This window comes from Mytilus edulis, chromosome 5 (genome assembly GCF_963676685.1).
Source record: "Mytilus edulis chromosome 5, xbMytEdul2.2, whole genome shotgun sequence".
Classification (NCBI taxonomy): Eukaryota; Metazoa; Mollusca; class Bivalvia; order Mytilida; family Mytilidae; genus Mytilus; species Mytilus edulis.
The window spans coordinates 69,369,913-69,387,494 of record NC_092348.1 but is presented as its reverse complement, the minus strand read 5'-3'; positions in this window follow the sequence as shown (position 1 = coordinate 69,387,494).

The following is a 17,582-nucleotide window of genomic DNA, read 5'->3' as shown; positions in this document are numbered from 1 at the left end:
AGAGAAATATGTAAATTTGACCTTGACTAAATTATTAGAAAGGACAAATTTTTCATTGAATTTCATGATCATTATCTGGGATCATTTCATGAGGAGAGTGACATTTTTCACCATCTTTCGGGGTCCCGCAATTTGTGAAAAAAAATTAAAGTATTTTCACTTGCCACCCCGAAAATTTAACCAGACATGTATAAATGTTTCAGCTTCGATATGATATGAGCCATCATACATATTCAAGTAAATGATATGGTCTGAGCAACAGAGGAAAATGTTACCATTACCGCCTTTGGAAAATCAATTAAGGATCTTGAGCCAGATCAGTAGTATACCTGTTCAAGAAATATAATAAACTTTCAGGGAACCAGTACCTTATCATATGCAATTAAAGAGTGTTGCATTTTTTATCACTAGCCAGCAGTTTTGAAATGAAATGACTGTCCCTTTATTTGAACATAATTATATTTGATATATAATAAAGCCTGACGAAGTTCATTTTGGTGGTTTCGGGATTGTTCTTAAATACTCGGATACATCGGGATTTTTCAATCTCAAAATACTGAAAATCAAGTGAAGGCTGCTTGGAGTTTGCATGCAGCAAAAAAAAAGTGAAACGTTTGGGGGAACAACGTAAAAGTTGCATGTTTTGACAGAATATTAGACTTAAGTGAAATGTTGACATCTCTTTTGAAAAATTTCAAAATGGCTGCCGTTGATATGGACACAGCAGAATTTGAAAAGTGAAGCATTTACGGCCTTCAACAATGAGAAAAACCAAATGCATTATATTTAGTTAGAATTTGTTTAAAAATATGAAAAATGAAGCATTTACGGCCTTCAACAATGAGCAAAACCAAATGCATTATATTTAGAAGTTGCTTTAAAAAATATGACCTTAACCAACGAGCAAATAGCAGATGTTGCTTAAGAGTGTTTCAATGGAAGTCGCGAATTTCTGTATTCTTCCCATTATCATGTCATTGGTCTGTATTCTTTATTTTTGTTTAATTATTCTCTTTAAATTTCTTTATACTTTATATAAGCCTCCATTTTTTATATTGGGGTATAAAAGCGAATAGTATGCATTTACAGTTTAAGATGCCATAAATAAATTAATATAACATCTGACACTACAAATTCTGTTAATAAGATATTTATTTAGGCGCTCCATATAAATAACATGATAAAAATCAATCAAGTTCGTATGAACAGGTTACTCTGACATTTTTCTATAAATAGAGAATCAGGTGAAAGCTGCATGGATTCTTATTATAGGACATTAATCTCGGCCAGGTCAAAAATGTTGCATAATTAGTAAAGGTTGAATCAAGTGCATTTGGTTACTATGCAATTATTCTAAAAATTGTAAAATCACGTGAAGGCCGCGTGGAGTCTGCATGCACAAAGCGTGATATATATTATTCGGAACCGAATTGCGTTCGGAAATTCTCTTGACTTTTTATTACTTTAACGTATTCCCAATCATTTATTTATTTAGTATATTGATATATAAATATATAACAAGATTGATCGTTTATATAAATATACAGTGTTAATTTCCATTGTTCAACCCAAGCGTACATTTTAGATAAATAAATTGAATGAAAACTACGGTTTCTAATTTGTGCATTGAGATTTAAAATTCGATATGTATCATTACTTTCTTTTTGTTTACAACTCTGTCTTGTATTGTTCTGGTCGTACTATTTCAAATATTCAGTTTCATGACTGTATCATGTGTTTCCATAAGTTTACCATAGTACTATCATATGGTTGGGTTAAAAATTAATGGTAAACCCTAGTTTTTTAGTGTTTTAATGTCTATTCTTACCGTTTTAATCTATTGACATAACTGCACGACTCGATTCTCAATTAACAGTGGTAAGATAATCGTTGCAAATAATCTACTTAAACTTTAATGAAAGACGGGTTTAATTTGCATTGTTGCGAGAGTTTATATTCTTTGTTGAAGGCAATTGTAGTGACCTATAATGCAAGTACCATTCAATTGAGTTTAGTTATACATGTATGTCTTGTCTTTCTGTCTCTGCCCTAGGTTTTCTATATTTTGCATGTGTAGTGCATCATGACATAAGACATTGTTACGTGTACCATGACGAGCTTTCGTGCAGGACTGCTGTGTGTATTTTTTACATGGAACTCTTGATCAGACTTTGACTTTTTGACTCCTGACCTACATGTATGTACGTTGGGTGTGTCATCATGTTGCAGTGTGTTTCACGGTATATTACATTGACCTCAAAATATAATTTTCAATTGACCTTGCTTCTGAATATGTGGTATGTAGATGTATTGTCATAAGATGAGGCTATTTGCACGAGAAACTTCACGTGAGCTTGACTTTTGCCCTCCGTCAATGTAAAAAATATATATTTTGTTTGAATTAAATGGAGAATTAACTATATGATGGGCACTCGTACCACATCTTCTTATATGTATATTAGATATATAGATATATTGTTAGTTTTGTGTACCGCGATGACCCTTTTCTCAAAATTCGCTTTGTGTTTTTTTTTTTTTTGACAAGGATCTCTTGACCAGACTATGACTTTCTGACTCTTGACCTTTGCATATTGGGTGTGTCTCTTGGTATGATTACCTTGACGTCAAGTCAGGAGTCTCTGGTTTTTGTTAGTCTTGTATGTTTTTAATATTGTAAGTTTATTTTTAAGATTTAGAGTTTGAACTGGTACACATTTTGTTAAGGGCCATCTGAAGCCCGCCTCTGGGCGAGGGATTTTCTCGCTTTGTTGAAGACCCATTAGTGGCCTTTGACTGCTTTCTGCTCTTTTGACATGGTTACTGTCTCTTTTACACATTCCACATTTCCATTCTCAATTTTTGAGAATGTTTGGTTCAGATGAAACTAAATCCTTTAATTTCCGTAAAAATCAAGTAATAAAAATTTACTGCTTCAGTAGCAGCATGTGCTGCCAGTTGTGATGGATACTGCAAAATGTTTCAATCATTTAACCTTAGATTTCATTTCATGGACATGTAGGTATGGATAGTCTGCTTTTACATCTTAAAAATTCACATAGAAGGTATACGCATCTCTATACTATTAAACGAGAAGACCTCATGTTGGGTGTCGCTTCTCCTCTTTCCACAATAAATTAATCAACTTACACGCCTCTGTGTCCTATAGGTATAGTACATAGTCTCATTTGTCATCTATTCATATGATTATTCAGATTGAGTTATTTTGGGAGAAAAACGAGAAAAAAGGCATCCGGATATTGTCCCGCCATTGGACGAAATTTTAAGTCAGATTAGACTTCCGGTTTGCGTTTTTCTGTATACTTTGAACATACATATACAAAGAATAAAGTGTATTTCAGAATTTTATCTGCTATCATTTTTAAGTTTACTATCAACGGCGGTCACAGAGTTTATTAAATAGAGAGGGTCTGTATACTATATCAATGACCACCATGGACCGATTAGTAAACTTAGAATTGAAAGTAAATACACTATATTTATAAGTAATGAATTTTCATAATATACAGATAAGCGCTAAAAATATTCATGTGAACTTTTGATACCTTTTCTGAAATTCTCCAGTCATTAAATCTTTTACACAAAAAAAAAAGAAGATGTGGTATGATTGCCATGTTGAGACAATTCTCCACAAGAGACCAATATGACACAGAAATTAACAACTATAGGTCAGCGTACGACCTTCAACAACGAGCAAAGCCCATTCCGCATACTCAGCTTTAAAAGGCCCCGAACTGACAATGTAAAACAATTCAAACAAGAAAACTAGCGGCCTTATTTATGTACAAAAAATGAACGAACGAAAAACGAATATTTAACACATAAACAAACGACAACCACTGAATTACAGGCTCCTTAGGGAGCTACCATTTGATTTTTAGGGGGGGGCTAGGATGAAAAATTTTGTCCTGCATTTTTTTTGTATACGTAATCTCTGTCCTGCCTTTTTATTTTTCACTCTGTTCGGTCCTGCCTTTCTATTTTAGTTTATCCTGACTTTTTTTTACCTGAATTGTCGTCCTGACTTTTTTTTTTTGCAAGTGTCTCATCCTGCCTTTTTTTTAACTCAAAACTCCCTGCCTATTTTTTTCAAATTTCATCCTAACATTTGATTGAGTCAGACTTATTTAAGAGAAAGGAAACGAAAGAGTCAGCACTTCATATGTTTTAAAGGGACATGATAACTCTTGAACGGTAAAAGGGATACTTAAAAAAATCAAATTTGATTTTGTGTTGAGGTGGGGATCCCACTTACATGTTCAACCCCGCCCTATTCGGTATGTATGTGCCTGTGGTAAGTCAGGAGCCTGTAGTTCAATGGTTGTCGTGTTTTATGTGTTACATACTTGTTTTTCGTTCATTTTTTGTACATAAATTTGTTCGTTTCTTTCTCGTTTGCATATTGTTTTACAATGTCACTTCTGTGCCTTTTATTGCTGACTATATGCGGTATTGACTTTGCTTATTGTTGAAAGCTGTATATGACCTATAGTTGTTAGTGTTTGTGTCATCTGGTCTCTTGTGGAGAGTTCTCATTGGCACGCATGCCACATAAGGTGGAGGGTTGGGATCCCGCTTACATGTTTAACCCCGCCTTATGTTATATGTACGTGCCAATCTTGCTTTTCGTTTATTTTTTGTACATGAATTAGACCATTTCTTTTCTCGTTTGAATTGTTTTACATTGTCATGTTGGTGTCTTTAATAGCTGACTTTGCGGTATGAACTTTGCTCATTGTTGAAGACCGTGTGGTGACCTAGGCTACATTGTATAGTTTTAATTTCTGTGTCATTTAGTCTCTTGTGGAGAGTTCGCAATGGCACTCACGCACCAGCTTCTTTTATATATTGTGTATAAGTTTTGTAGTATTTGTTTGAGGCAAACTAAAGTTAGGAGAGCGAAACCAGTTGTTATGGGACGTTCGGTACGGACGGACTAGGGTAACACTTTATGCACCTAAATTATGGCACCAACACAGAAGTTCTGACTATTGTGCTGGTGATACACATCCCACTAGCACTGTCATTAACACATGTACACATAATTTTATTATAAAAATATTCAATCTTAAATTCTATTTCTTTATTTTTGGCCGAATGATTATATGCATGCAGCCCTTCACAATGACTGAATGAGTATCAAATTTGACAAATTTATTGTACGTTATTATATTTTATAACTTTTTTCCAACTAATTAAAGCTTGTATACAAACTTATTAATCATCACTTTCCTTTATATGTCTTTTAACATTCTGTTATGAACAAAAAGATTTGTTACTATTATACTTCACACGTATTTCTTTCAAATCTGACAAAGCCATTAAATAAAATTCAGTCGAACTTGAAAATAAATGTGCAATCAAATATATATGCAAGTCGTCAACTGGTCAAGTGGCTAGATACACATATCGTTAGCCATATACACGACATGTCCTAATTGTGTGGTTTTAAAACTTCTAGACATATTTACGTAAATAAGGGATGAGTAAAGAAAAAAATGAAAACAGAACGACTGAATAAAATAAAAGGATGTTCGATGTACTGTATACTTCGGTTTATTTTAAAAATCAATACGATGCTTTATTTCTCTCTAGTTTCAGTTTCCTTATCAAAATAATTAAAATGAGAAGATAAATACCTTACAGCTTCCATTACCGTCGATGCTAAAATGTTTAATGTTATAAAACAATTTTAGCGTCTTTGACCTACTTTACCTTTTTATTCGGAGACTTGCGGTTATCTACTGTTATGTTCAACGGGAACATCAGAATGATCTAGAATATAATCCAGATGGAACATAGAAGTTGGGTTGCTATAACCAAACAACCCGGATGTTGAACCAGTTACCATGGTTTCGAACCAAAGAACCAAGGTTCAGAACCAGAAAACCCAGATGGAACCAAGGTTTAGAACCAGAGTGCCCGGATATAACCTAATTGCATTCGGAATTCTCATGACTTTTTATACCTTCAACGTATTTTCCAAATCATTTATTTATTTAGTATATTTATATATAATTTATTTATAGTGTCCCTATTCATTATGCCATCCGGACTAGCTGATAGCCAATTTTCTGTCAATGACACATACATCCCGTGATCAATAACGTTATGGCCCTCAGACTGTAAATATTTTTTCGCAATAGGTTCTTGTTCATTACCATATAGTGTAAACTTATTCCCTGTAAACTTTGGGTACAATTGTTCTCTGATAAATGCAGAGCAATCTGTGGTTTCCTTTATTGGAACTTTGCTAGCACTGCTAGCTGTAAGGCGTATTTTTCTGGCATCCTTCCACAACACACTTCCACTCTGTCCTTTGGTGTTCATGTGTAACTCTTGAACCTTAGCAGGAGTGAGAGAAATGTACTTATATACCAAGTTAGAACACTTTTCGCATGAGTCGAAGGCTGTATGATCGCCATGATCTTCTTGAATTATATCCTTAGTGAAAGGTTTACATGTAAAACTTTTGCTTGCCGTCGTTTCTTTGATGCTTCCTAAAACTCTGGACCTTTTATATCTGACTATGCGGTATTGGCTTTGCTCATTGTTGAAAGCTGTACGGTGACCTAAATATGCTAATTTCTGTGTCATTTGATCTTTTTTGTAGAGTTGTCTCATTGGCAATCATACCACATCTTCTTTATTATACATACAAGTAGATATAAAAAAAAAATACAGAGCTCACTATTCATGAATTTTGAATAGTGTAAAGTGAAAGGTGAATAGTGAACGTACTTCAGCCCGCTGTCAAATTGTATATTCCCTTTAAATCAATGTTCTAATATAGATGAGTAGGTCAATGTTGACTGTTGTGTGCATTCTTATTTCAAAACAAAATTTGTCATGCTCTTTGTATGCAGTTGCCAATACGGTGGGGTAATAGACGGACGATATTTTGAGTCTAGCGTTGGATTTTGTGGAAGAGACTGAAGGTAAAGGCTATATTATAATCCAAAGTACCTTTATAGTTAAGGTAATCATAAATGTATTTTACATACGTTACGTTTTTTTTTTTTGTGGTTTTTTTTTTCAAAAGCCTTTTCTTTAGAATAAACACACATTCATATTCGGAAATACTGAGGTAAAGGTGTGTCTGGATTGGAAAACCGAGGAACTCGATACGCTCAACATACAAAAACACAGATTAAATGTTTTGGGCAATCTGAAGGGGGAGGGGTGTCCGGGAGTAAGAATCATCCCCCTTTTTATTTTTAAAATCAATGCTTTAGAATAGATATATGACTGGGGTCAAAAAGTTTATCTTCAAACAAAGGAAAACATTAATTTCAAAATTTTTGTCTTTCTTTAAATTCATATGAAACCAGTGAGTGGTGAAAAATAATGTTTATCCAATTCTTGAACCAGTGCATGTATATAACATAAACTTAGAAATCTGTGCACGATTTTGTCATTTTTTACGCAAATATATCGTATAATCGTCATTTTTTTTTTCTCTCTGTAATGATTTAACAAATATGGCTGCTCATTAAATGCCGTGTTTTAAAGCAGAAGTTTACCCCTTATAGTAAACAAATAACAACAAGAGGCTCTCAAGAGCCTGGATTGCTCACCTTAACTTTTTTGGTTAAATCTCTCATCAATGATTATTTTGGCTTTTCAATTTATTTAAATGTTCTTTGAATCGTCCTATTTTCTTCAAAAGCAAAAAAAAATCATTTTCTCCTATGTTCTATTTTAACCATAGGAGCTATGTTTCTAGACATACAAGGAAATAAAATATAAAATTTATACTAGATACTCTGAAACTCATTTAGCCTAAGTTTGGCTGAAATTGATACAGCAGTTTCAAAAGAGAAGATTTTTTAAAGTAAGTCAACATGATGAACAAATTGTGAAAAAAAGTCTTTAAAGGGCATAACTCCTTAAGGGGTCAATTGACAATTTTGGTCAAATTGACTTATTTGTAGATCTTACTTTGCTTAACATTTTGCTATTAACAGTTTATCTGTATCTATGTTAATATTCAAGATAATAACCAAAACCTGCAAAATTTCTTTTCTTTAAAATCATCAATTCAGGGGCATTATACCTGAAAAACCAGTTACCCAATTCGGCTGAAAATTTCAGGACAGGTAGACCTTGACCTAATAAATACTTTAACTTCTTGTCTTATTTGCTCTAAATGCTGGAGTTTTTGAGATATAAGCCAAAAACTGCATTTTACCCTGTGTTCTATTTTTAGCCATGACGGCCATGTTTTTTTACGAAATAGAAAAATAAACCACAAACTTTATTTTATACACCCTACTGATCATTCAGTTGAAGTTTGGTTGAATTTGGTTGAGTAGTTTTAAAGGAGAAGATTTTCTACAGTTAGCAAATATGATGAACAAATTGTGAAAAATTGTCATTCAAGGACAATAACCCCTTAAGGGGTCAATTGACAATTTTGGTCATATTAACTTATTTGTAGATCTTACTTTGTTGATCATTTTTGCTGTTTACAGTTTATCTTTATCTATAATAATATTCAAGATAATGACAAAAAACTGCAAAATTTCCTTAAAATTACCAATTAAGTGGCAGCAACCCAACAATGGGTTGTTTGATTCATCTGGAAATTTTAGGGCTGATAGATCTTGACCTAATGGACATTTTTACCCCCATGTCAGAATTGCTCTAAATGCTTTCGTTTTTGAGATATAAGCCAAAAACTGCATTTGACCCCTATGTTCTATTTTTAGCAATGGCGACCATGTTTGTTGATAGATCAAAACTTCGGATACAATTTATAAACTAAGATACCCTAAGAAACATTCAGTTAAAGTTTGGAAGTATTTGGCCTAGTAGTTTCAGAGGAGAAGATTATTGGAATAGTTTACGACAGACGACGACAGACGACGGACGACGACAGACGACGGACGACGACGGACGCCAAGTGATGGCATAAGCTCACTTGGCCCTTCGGGCCAGGTGAGCTAAAAAGCATGGGTATTGAGCACGTGTTTAACATGTACAATCAGATAATTGTTTCTTTTAATGACAGATCCATGCGTATTGCGATCGCCGGATTTTTACGAGGAGGGTTACGCTCAGGTCACTATGCATACGGAAAATATGTCGGCGAATTGCTTCCTGGAGGCAAGCAATTAAAAATAAATAAACTTCTTCTAGATGTGAACAAATTAAAGAATCCTCAGAAAAAAAGTATATGTACATACATGTAAGTTGTATAATAAAAATTATCCATTTAGTTATAAAAAAAACATATGCATGATTTTTTTAATTTGAGGTTTTTTATGACTTTAACAAATACTTTTTAAAATATTTTTTCATTATCCGAATTTCCTAAAATGTTTTTATGCCCCACCTACGATAGTAGAGGGGCATTATTTTTTCTGGTCTGTGCCTCCGTTCGTCCCTGCGTCCGTCCGTTCGCTTCAGGTTAAAGTTTTTGGTCGAGGTAGTTTTGATGAAGCTGAAGTCCAATCAACTTGAAACTTAATACACATGTTCCCTATGATAATTTTTTTATGATCTTTCTAATTTTAATGCCAAATTATAGTTTTGACCCCAATTTCATGGTCCACTAAACATAGAAAATGATAGTGCAAAGTTCAGGTTAAAGTTTTTGGTCAAGGTAGTTTTTGATGAAGTTAAAGTTACATCAACTTGAAACTTAGAACACATGTTCCCTATGATATGATCTTTCTAATTTTAATTCCAAATTAAAGTTTTGACCCCAATTTCACGGTCCACTGAACATAGAAAATGATAGTGGGAGTGGGGCATCCGTGTACTATGGACACATTCTTGTTTCTTAATTGCTTGAAACAAATTGCAGTAAATACTATTGGTAATATTTTCTGCTCGTGCTATTTAGAAAATAATCAATTTTAATTGTTACGAATATAACTACGGACTGTGTTTTCAGGGGCATGTACAAGCAGGAGTTTCAAGAAACCCCGCTCGTCACACCCTGTGGTCAAAATCTATTGTTATTAGTAACAATAGATTTATGCAATTTACTGTTACACTTGTTTCAGAAATTTGCATCCCAGATTCTTTGTTCTAACAGGGATGATCTGAACTGGATCACCCTACCAGATCACCCCAGTTTGAGTTTCTTAGTTATGCATGCTTTCCTTTATTCTCTAACATTTTGGCGGGAATGTCAAATCCACTATAAAACTTAATTAATTATACGGAGAAGACTATCTATCAAAATTCACGTAGAAACAATTCAGTGTATATGCTGGGATTCGAACTCAAGACCTTTAGCATATCAAGCCACGACACATACCACTACACCAGGACGACTGGATACGAACTAACGGTTATTTAACAAACTTTAAGGAAACAAGATTTTTTTTATAAGTGGGGCGAGTTGGCAGACCTTTATTCATTGGGGTGTAAACCTTTTTCTTAAATAAGTGAGTTGTCAGACTGATTGTTCAATTTGATTTTACACTTTTTCAAAAGTGGGGCGAGTCGGTAAAAAATGGAAAACAACACGTTAAACAATGTATTTTTTTCCGAAGCGCTTTTCTTGATTTACTTTCATCAGGAACGCTCGAAGCCAAACATTTGAAATCCGAAGATGTATAAGTACCGAAAATCGTTGAAGAGCTATATGTCAAAAATACCTAAAATAAATAGATAAATTCATCTAAAGCCAACTTTGCCTGAGGGAGTTGAAACCTTAGTTTCATAATTATTTCAAAATTTATAAACAGACAATTTTAGTAAAGTTTTCAAGTGGGGCGAGTTGACATTGTTTGATATCTACTCATCGTGTTCGGGCGTCATAAAGGGTACATCATAAAGTAATATATAAAGTATATTTTAATGGTTGTGTGGCGTTCTAAACTAGATTTTATGAATTGTAAATGTTTTGTTCGCCTAATCTGAAACAATCACTGCTGGGATGTAAAATAGTTATCCCTCTCGGACTTGGTGTGTCAGTGTTAGATCACCCTCTAGCCTCTGGCCATCGGGATGATCTTACACTGACACACCGCGTCCTTGTGGAATAACTTTTAATGATTTACCTTTGTTTAAATTTCAATGTTAACATTCTTTTCCTTTAAATAACTCAACAGGCAAAATGCATGCGTTATCTATCTCTAGCTAAGAGTTTTTAAATTGAAGTTCACATAAATACGGATTCAACGAGGTAGAATTATTCACTTGCACGTGAATATTGCAGCATCAATGTTTCTTAGGTTATTTTGACAATAGTGAACCATACTGGCCGCATATTATAAAAGTGAATTATTATTTCACTATTTCACTTTCATTGATGATTTAACTATTTCACTTTCATTAATGATTTAACTATTTCACTTTCATTAAAGTACATGTAATATGAAACGAGTAAGTGGTGAAAAATAATGTTTATCCAATTCTTGAACAAATGCATGTATACGTATACAAATTAAAATAAAGTAAACTTCTTCTAAATATGAACAATTTGAAGAATTTTCCTCAGAAAAAAAGTATAATGTATGTACATAAGTTGTATAATGAAAACTATTCATTTAGTTAAAAAAAAACGTATGCATTTTTTTTTTAATTTGAGGTTTCTTATGACTGTAATAACTTAACAAAACAAATCATGTATAATATCTCGTAGTTAGTGCCCCTTTAATTTTTGACGTGAAATAAAAATAACGTGGATATGATTTCGGGCCAAGAATAATGCATGCTGTGCGTCTTATTAAAGTTTTAGTATACACTTCATATTAATTTGTTAAAGAATTTCCGAGGCTGGTTTGCCTAGCGATCTATGAAGTATGAATACAAATAGAAATACATCGAAGAAAAACAGACAGTGGATATTGACGGGTATAGTTACTGTATATTTCAACACCAAAAAGATACTAAGTACAGATATGAGAGTACTTGCGTAACTGACACGAGTCTTAACACCGAATTATCAATCAGTACACATCTAACTTCAAATGATATAATGTAAAGACGTCATAAACAGTCCGAGAGAAACATAATAGTGTGCAATGAAAAGATACATGTACATGTATCAACAAATCGATTTAGTATGATTTTAATTTACTGATAACAAAACAATATTCATACCAACGAAAACAATATGCAAAGATCAAATAACAGTGTTGAATTTATGCAAGTTATTACTTTGATAACGGGATTGTCCGATATAAAATATTTTCTAGGATTCAACAATACGATTTTTTTCTTTTTATAGATAAACACTGTACACTTTTAATTTGCAAAACACTCATTTGCAAATCCGCCACCGCCTCAAATTAGAGCTAGAGTCAGAGGCGGATTTAGGGGGCAGGGGTCCCGGGCCCCCCCTTTTTGGGAAAAAAATTGGTTGCTTATATAGGGAATCACTGAACCGTGACTGGAGCGGGCCCCCTCTTAGGTCAGTCAGTGGGCCCCCACTTATGAAAATTTCTGGATCCGCCACTGAGAGTGTCTTGTGTATAACCAAAACTGTGCAGAATTACATGGGATTCAATAATTTCATTGCTTTTCTGCTGTAATTTTTATATATGTTTTGTAATTTGATTTAGAAAAACATGGGATTTTCAATAAAAACATGGGACATTTAAGTTAAATCCCATGAGATTTTTTTGGTTCCCATGTGATAACTGTAGTCCTATGAGATATTTGTTGTCCCAGGGGACAAAAAAAAATCCGATTGGACTATAATAATCCCACGGGAATTATAATATCCCATGGGACAAAATAAAATCCTATGGGATTCAAATTATAAATAATTTTTTATACTGTTATGTGTATGTTACAATGAATACTGTTTTACTGTGAACGGTGACCCCATATTTTTATTAAATTTGCCCATTAAGTATAGGATAATTAAAAGTTTCATAACGAGTGAGAATTAGATATCGATTGATATCAACTCGAGTTATTTAATTTCAATAATAATAAACGAGCCTATGGCGAGTTTATTATTATTGAAATTAAATAACGAGAGTTGATATCAAGCGATATTCAATTCTCACAAGTTGTTAAACCTATTTCTTTAATGGCAAAAAGTTATGTGTGCGTTGCCTATTTGTTGCGAGTTGTGTTGCTACGGTCGTTTTTCTTTGCAACGCGTACTGATCTGTATACTGTTTCATTGACTCCCAGATATATCTTTTTTTTTTATATTTTTATAGGTCTCATAACGAGTGCACGGGTTCCTTTATTTATTTCTTCGTCCATGATAAGATTTATATTAGATAATGCAGACGATAAAGCAGACGAAAATCGCGAAAACCGGAAGTAAACAATCAGTTGTCAAGAAAAAAAGTAGTCCCAGCATGACCTTTTCCAGTGAATAATGACCTGATCAACGGCCAATGAAAATATTGGAAATTTACGAGATAAGCCAATCAAATTAACGTAATTTTGATATCACTTTTTCATATCACACTCCGTACGGTGTGATACAAAAAATATCTATTCACGTGGGAGTTAGTTAACAGGCCCCAACCATAAGAGAAAGTTTATTTATAGAAAGAAATAGCGGAATCCTATATTTAACAAGAACTATCTTTAAAAAAGATATCCGACGTATTTAGATTTGAGTATATGTTTCAAAATCCCATTTCGATAACCTTCAGAAGCACAAAAATACCATTTAATAACGTTTTCTCTGTTTGTGTTCAGTATTCTCGGTCCTCGTATCTTTCTGTTACATTCACCTAAACCCCGCGGAAATCTCACATGCGTAGGTGCGTTCTAAAAGTCATGTACGTTCGTACAACAAAGTTTAAATTACATTAAAAATTATATAATTGTCCCGAATAAACAGCTGTCACGGATGCAAAGAGCTATCGGAGAAACAATTATTTTGATAAAAATATAAATCTTTGTTAGATCTAGTTCAAATATTTATAGTTTTTCACTTGCTTTCCATCACGATATAATTAACGAGACGTTTTTTTCAAACACAACCAAATCACCCACCATGACAGCATTTTGTCCAATCACAGAAAGTATTTTCGAGCATGCGTATTCTGTTGCCATAGTTAAGCGTCCTTAAGTTCAAAGGGCACAAACCGAAACTATACCGACTACGTCAAAAAAAAAAATGATTCAGAGTTTTCATTGATTTCAAATGGGAAATAATTGTGTTTCAATAAAGTATTAAAGAATTCATAAATAAACATATATTGATACTTACATTATCTGCTTTGTTGTTTTAAAGTTTAGTTTTGAACAGTTATAGAACAATATATTGCATAAACATTTTCAAGAAAAAAAAAGATATTCAACTAAAAAGATTCATCTATTAACAATTTACTACCAAACACACTGTGTCTAAAAGAGAGACGAAAAATACCAAAGGGACAGTCAAACTCATAAATCTAAAAAAAAAAAAAAAAAAACTGACAACGCCATGGCTAAAAATGAAAAAGACAAACAGACAAAAAATAGAACACATGACACAACATAGAAAACTAAAGAATAAACAACACGAACCCCACCAAAAACTAGGGGTGATCTAAGGTGCTCCCGAAGGGTAAGCAGATCCTGCTCCACATGTGACACCCGTCGTGCTGCTTATGTGATAACTGGCAAATCCGGTAAATAGTCTAATTCGGTAGGTCACATTCATGAAAGGGAAGGGGATTGTGTCTAAACCACACCGGCAAAATTTTTCCGGACTCGATCAGTAGGACAACCGGATGTGCCTTTTCGGCCAAAATGTGATTCGGCGGCGCTCAGTAGTCCTACGCCGAAAATTGGACTATTTTGCATCGGCCGACGTCAACTGAAAAATGGCGCGCTTTTGTATTTTTTTTAAATTCGTTTGCGGCAAAGTGCGGACGATAAATACTGTCGATTCAAAGCATATCTACATGAGAAAAATATATGAGTTTACATATTATTTTCATTTTTGATCATTGAAACATAAGGAAATCTGATTTTTTGACATCTGAAGATAGAATTTCGGATTTTGATTTTCTGCACTATAGGATTAAATGGCTATATTAAAACTGGGAACAAAAAAATACCTATCTTTCGATTTGCTAAAAATTTTTACAACCTATTTTCGCGAGTTTTTGGCATCGAAATTCGTAAGAGGTGTCCAAGCCAGGGCAAAAATTTGTTCCCATTTTAAAGTAGGGGTCTCAATCTTTTATAGGTTTTCCTTGCATGGTCGGTAGATTTGAAAATTGGAAGAGTTTCTGTTTTTAAAGTAAATATTTATTCAAATATCATGAAAAGGTGAATCATTAGGTATAAAACCACTTTAAATATAGCAGTTTGTGTCACTGAATTGTAAAATTATAGATTTTTTTCGAAATTGAAGAAGGCGCCATTTTTGGCTATTTTTCCATTACGTCTATTGATATGCTAAAATTATGAGGTGTTTCTTAAAAAATTTCCGACTCAATTTTTTTAAAACTTTCATATGCTAATCTTTGGTACAAAATGTATGTGTTTTGAAAAAATTAGGCACTTCTATCGAGTAGAAATGGAGAATGGTCACCTTTACTTTGTATGTCCCCACTATGGGGACCCTGTTCCTCCCTTTACCTTGTTTCTGAAGAACACGATAGTAATTCATCTCTCGAAAAAATTATCCACTAAAAATAGTTGAAACATATTAAATATATGTTAAGACATCAATAAATTTTACTGGATGTAATTTTTTAAGCAGAATTGCCGGAATCGACCTCAACCGAAGTTGTGTGACTGTCAGTATATAGATAAACGTTGTCAATTTCCGGCGCCGAAAATGCCAACGTAAAATGACATTAAAAGTTGGATTCTTTTCTTCTTTGTAGCAATTTTGTTAATCTTAATAAACCAGGAAGGCATGCAATATGTTGAATCCATACCAACGTTATACCATACTTGGTACCCTAGAGTGTTAGGCTTACACATCATGGGACCCCGACTGATTTGTTGAAATCATGATCGTACTTTAACTAAAAGTTTACAAAGTAACTTATAAAAAACAAGATTCATTCCGTGAATATTGCTACCTGCAGCTGAGTTTTTAAAGGGAAACTTCGCAAAAAAATGAAAATTTTATATTATGTTTATTTGATATAAATAATCATATATTCATTAAAATTATTGTTCAATTCTTCTAGATGAGTGATAAAAATAAAAATTAAAATCCCACTATCACTGCTCGACTTATCGCCATTTTGACGGCATCTCCGATACAAATTGTCACGTGATGAGTATATTTGAATAAAATATCTGAAAACCACAAAGCCAAAAAACAAGCATGGCATATCGTATATTCAGTATCAAAATGACTTGTCAAGCGTACGGATGTTCAATCGAAGTTCACATGGCATAAGCTTACACTTTCCAAGATCCTGCAAAAAAAAAGAGTTGTACCAGACGTGGATGATTAACCTCAACATAACACAAACCAATTCACAACAAGTTCAAGAAAGTGTGTGCAGACCTTTTTGAAGCATCTTGTTTCGATGGAAATTTGATAGTAATTATGATTTTTTTCTCATGAATGTTTTTATTGCTATTTCGTTCCAAGCCTGGTTGAAAGGAAATTGTCAGATTAATATAGTTCAGTACATTTGTAGTTCTGCATTCATGCATTAGTAACAGATTTTGTTGTTTACAAGTAGAAGTTTAGTACACGGATAAAAAGTCACAGACAAAAAAAATGTTGAATTTATATAGGAAAAACATCTTCAAATATTATATTATTTATTACATTTATTACATTTTAAGTTTATGGACATGATGTTTACCAGCCTTAAAAATAAAAAGATATTTGATTTCAATCATGCAAAGGATATACTTTGGCATTTTGATTTTATAACAATTATTTGATGTCATTGATATTTATTTAATAAATTCTGTTTAAAACTTGGTTTAAAAATAATATTTCAAGAACAAACCAAAAAAGAATTAATTAATTTACGTTTTCTCGTTTAAAGAAAAATAAACTCGAAACTGAATTATGACGTTTTGTTCTGTGACTTTCTGTCGTAAATTCACAAGTTCAATGAAGTATATATTTTTTAGGTGCAAAAAAAACCTAGTATACATAAAAAATTACGTAAAACATTTAAAGGGTCATTTGTTTAATATAATAATGGTTTAAAAATAAGACTTTGTTTATTTACATGTAGTATAATTACAGATGCTGTTTACCCCCCCCCCCCCCCCCTCCTTTTCCATATTGTGCCATATAAAAGGTTGAAGAGGTGATAGGTAGATGGGAGCATATGTCTTCCCCGATTCGTGTGGAAACTTAATAGATCTTACCGCCCCCTTGTTATGCTTTATAGCTGTCTACTAGGTCAACGCAGTTGCGTAGTCCTACAAGTTAAGGCTGAGCAGTTTCGGGATATAAAATGTCGACAGCTAGGCTAGCGAAGTTTGTAATGATTTATGGTCAATCGTAGTAGGAGTATTTTTTCTTTCAGATCTAAATTCATGATAACAAGATAAAAGATAGGAATACATATAGTGGGGCGGACACTAATTTGGAAGTTGTAAAGGCATTAATATATTCTTATCTGTAGCGGCTTTAGACTTTTCGAAATGCTTGCCAAAAAAAAATTTTTTTTTATGTAATAGATTTTATTCATTTCGGGTACTTCTAA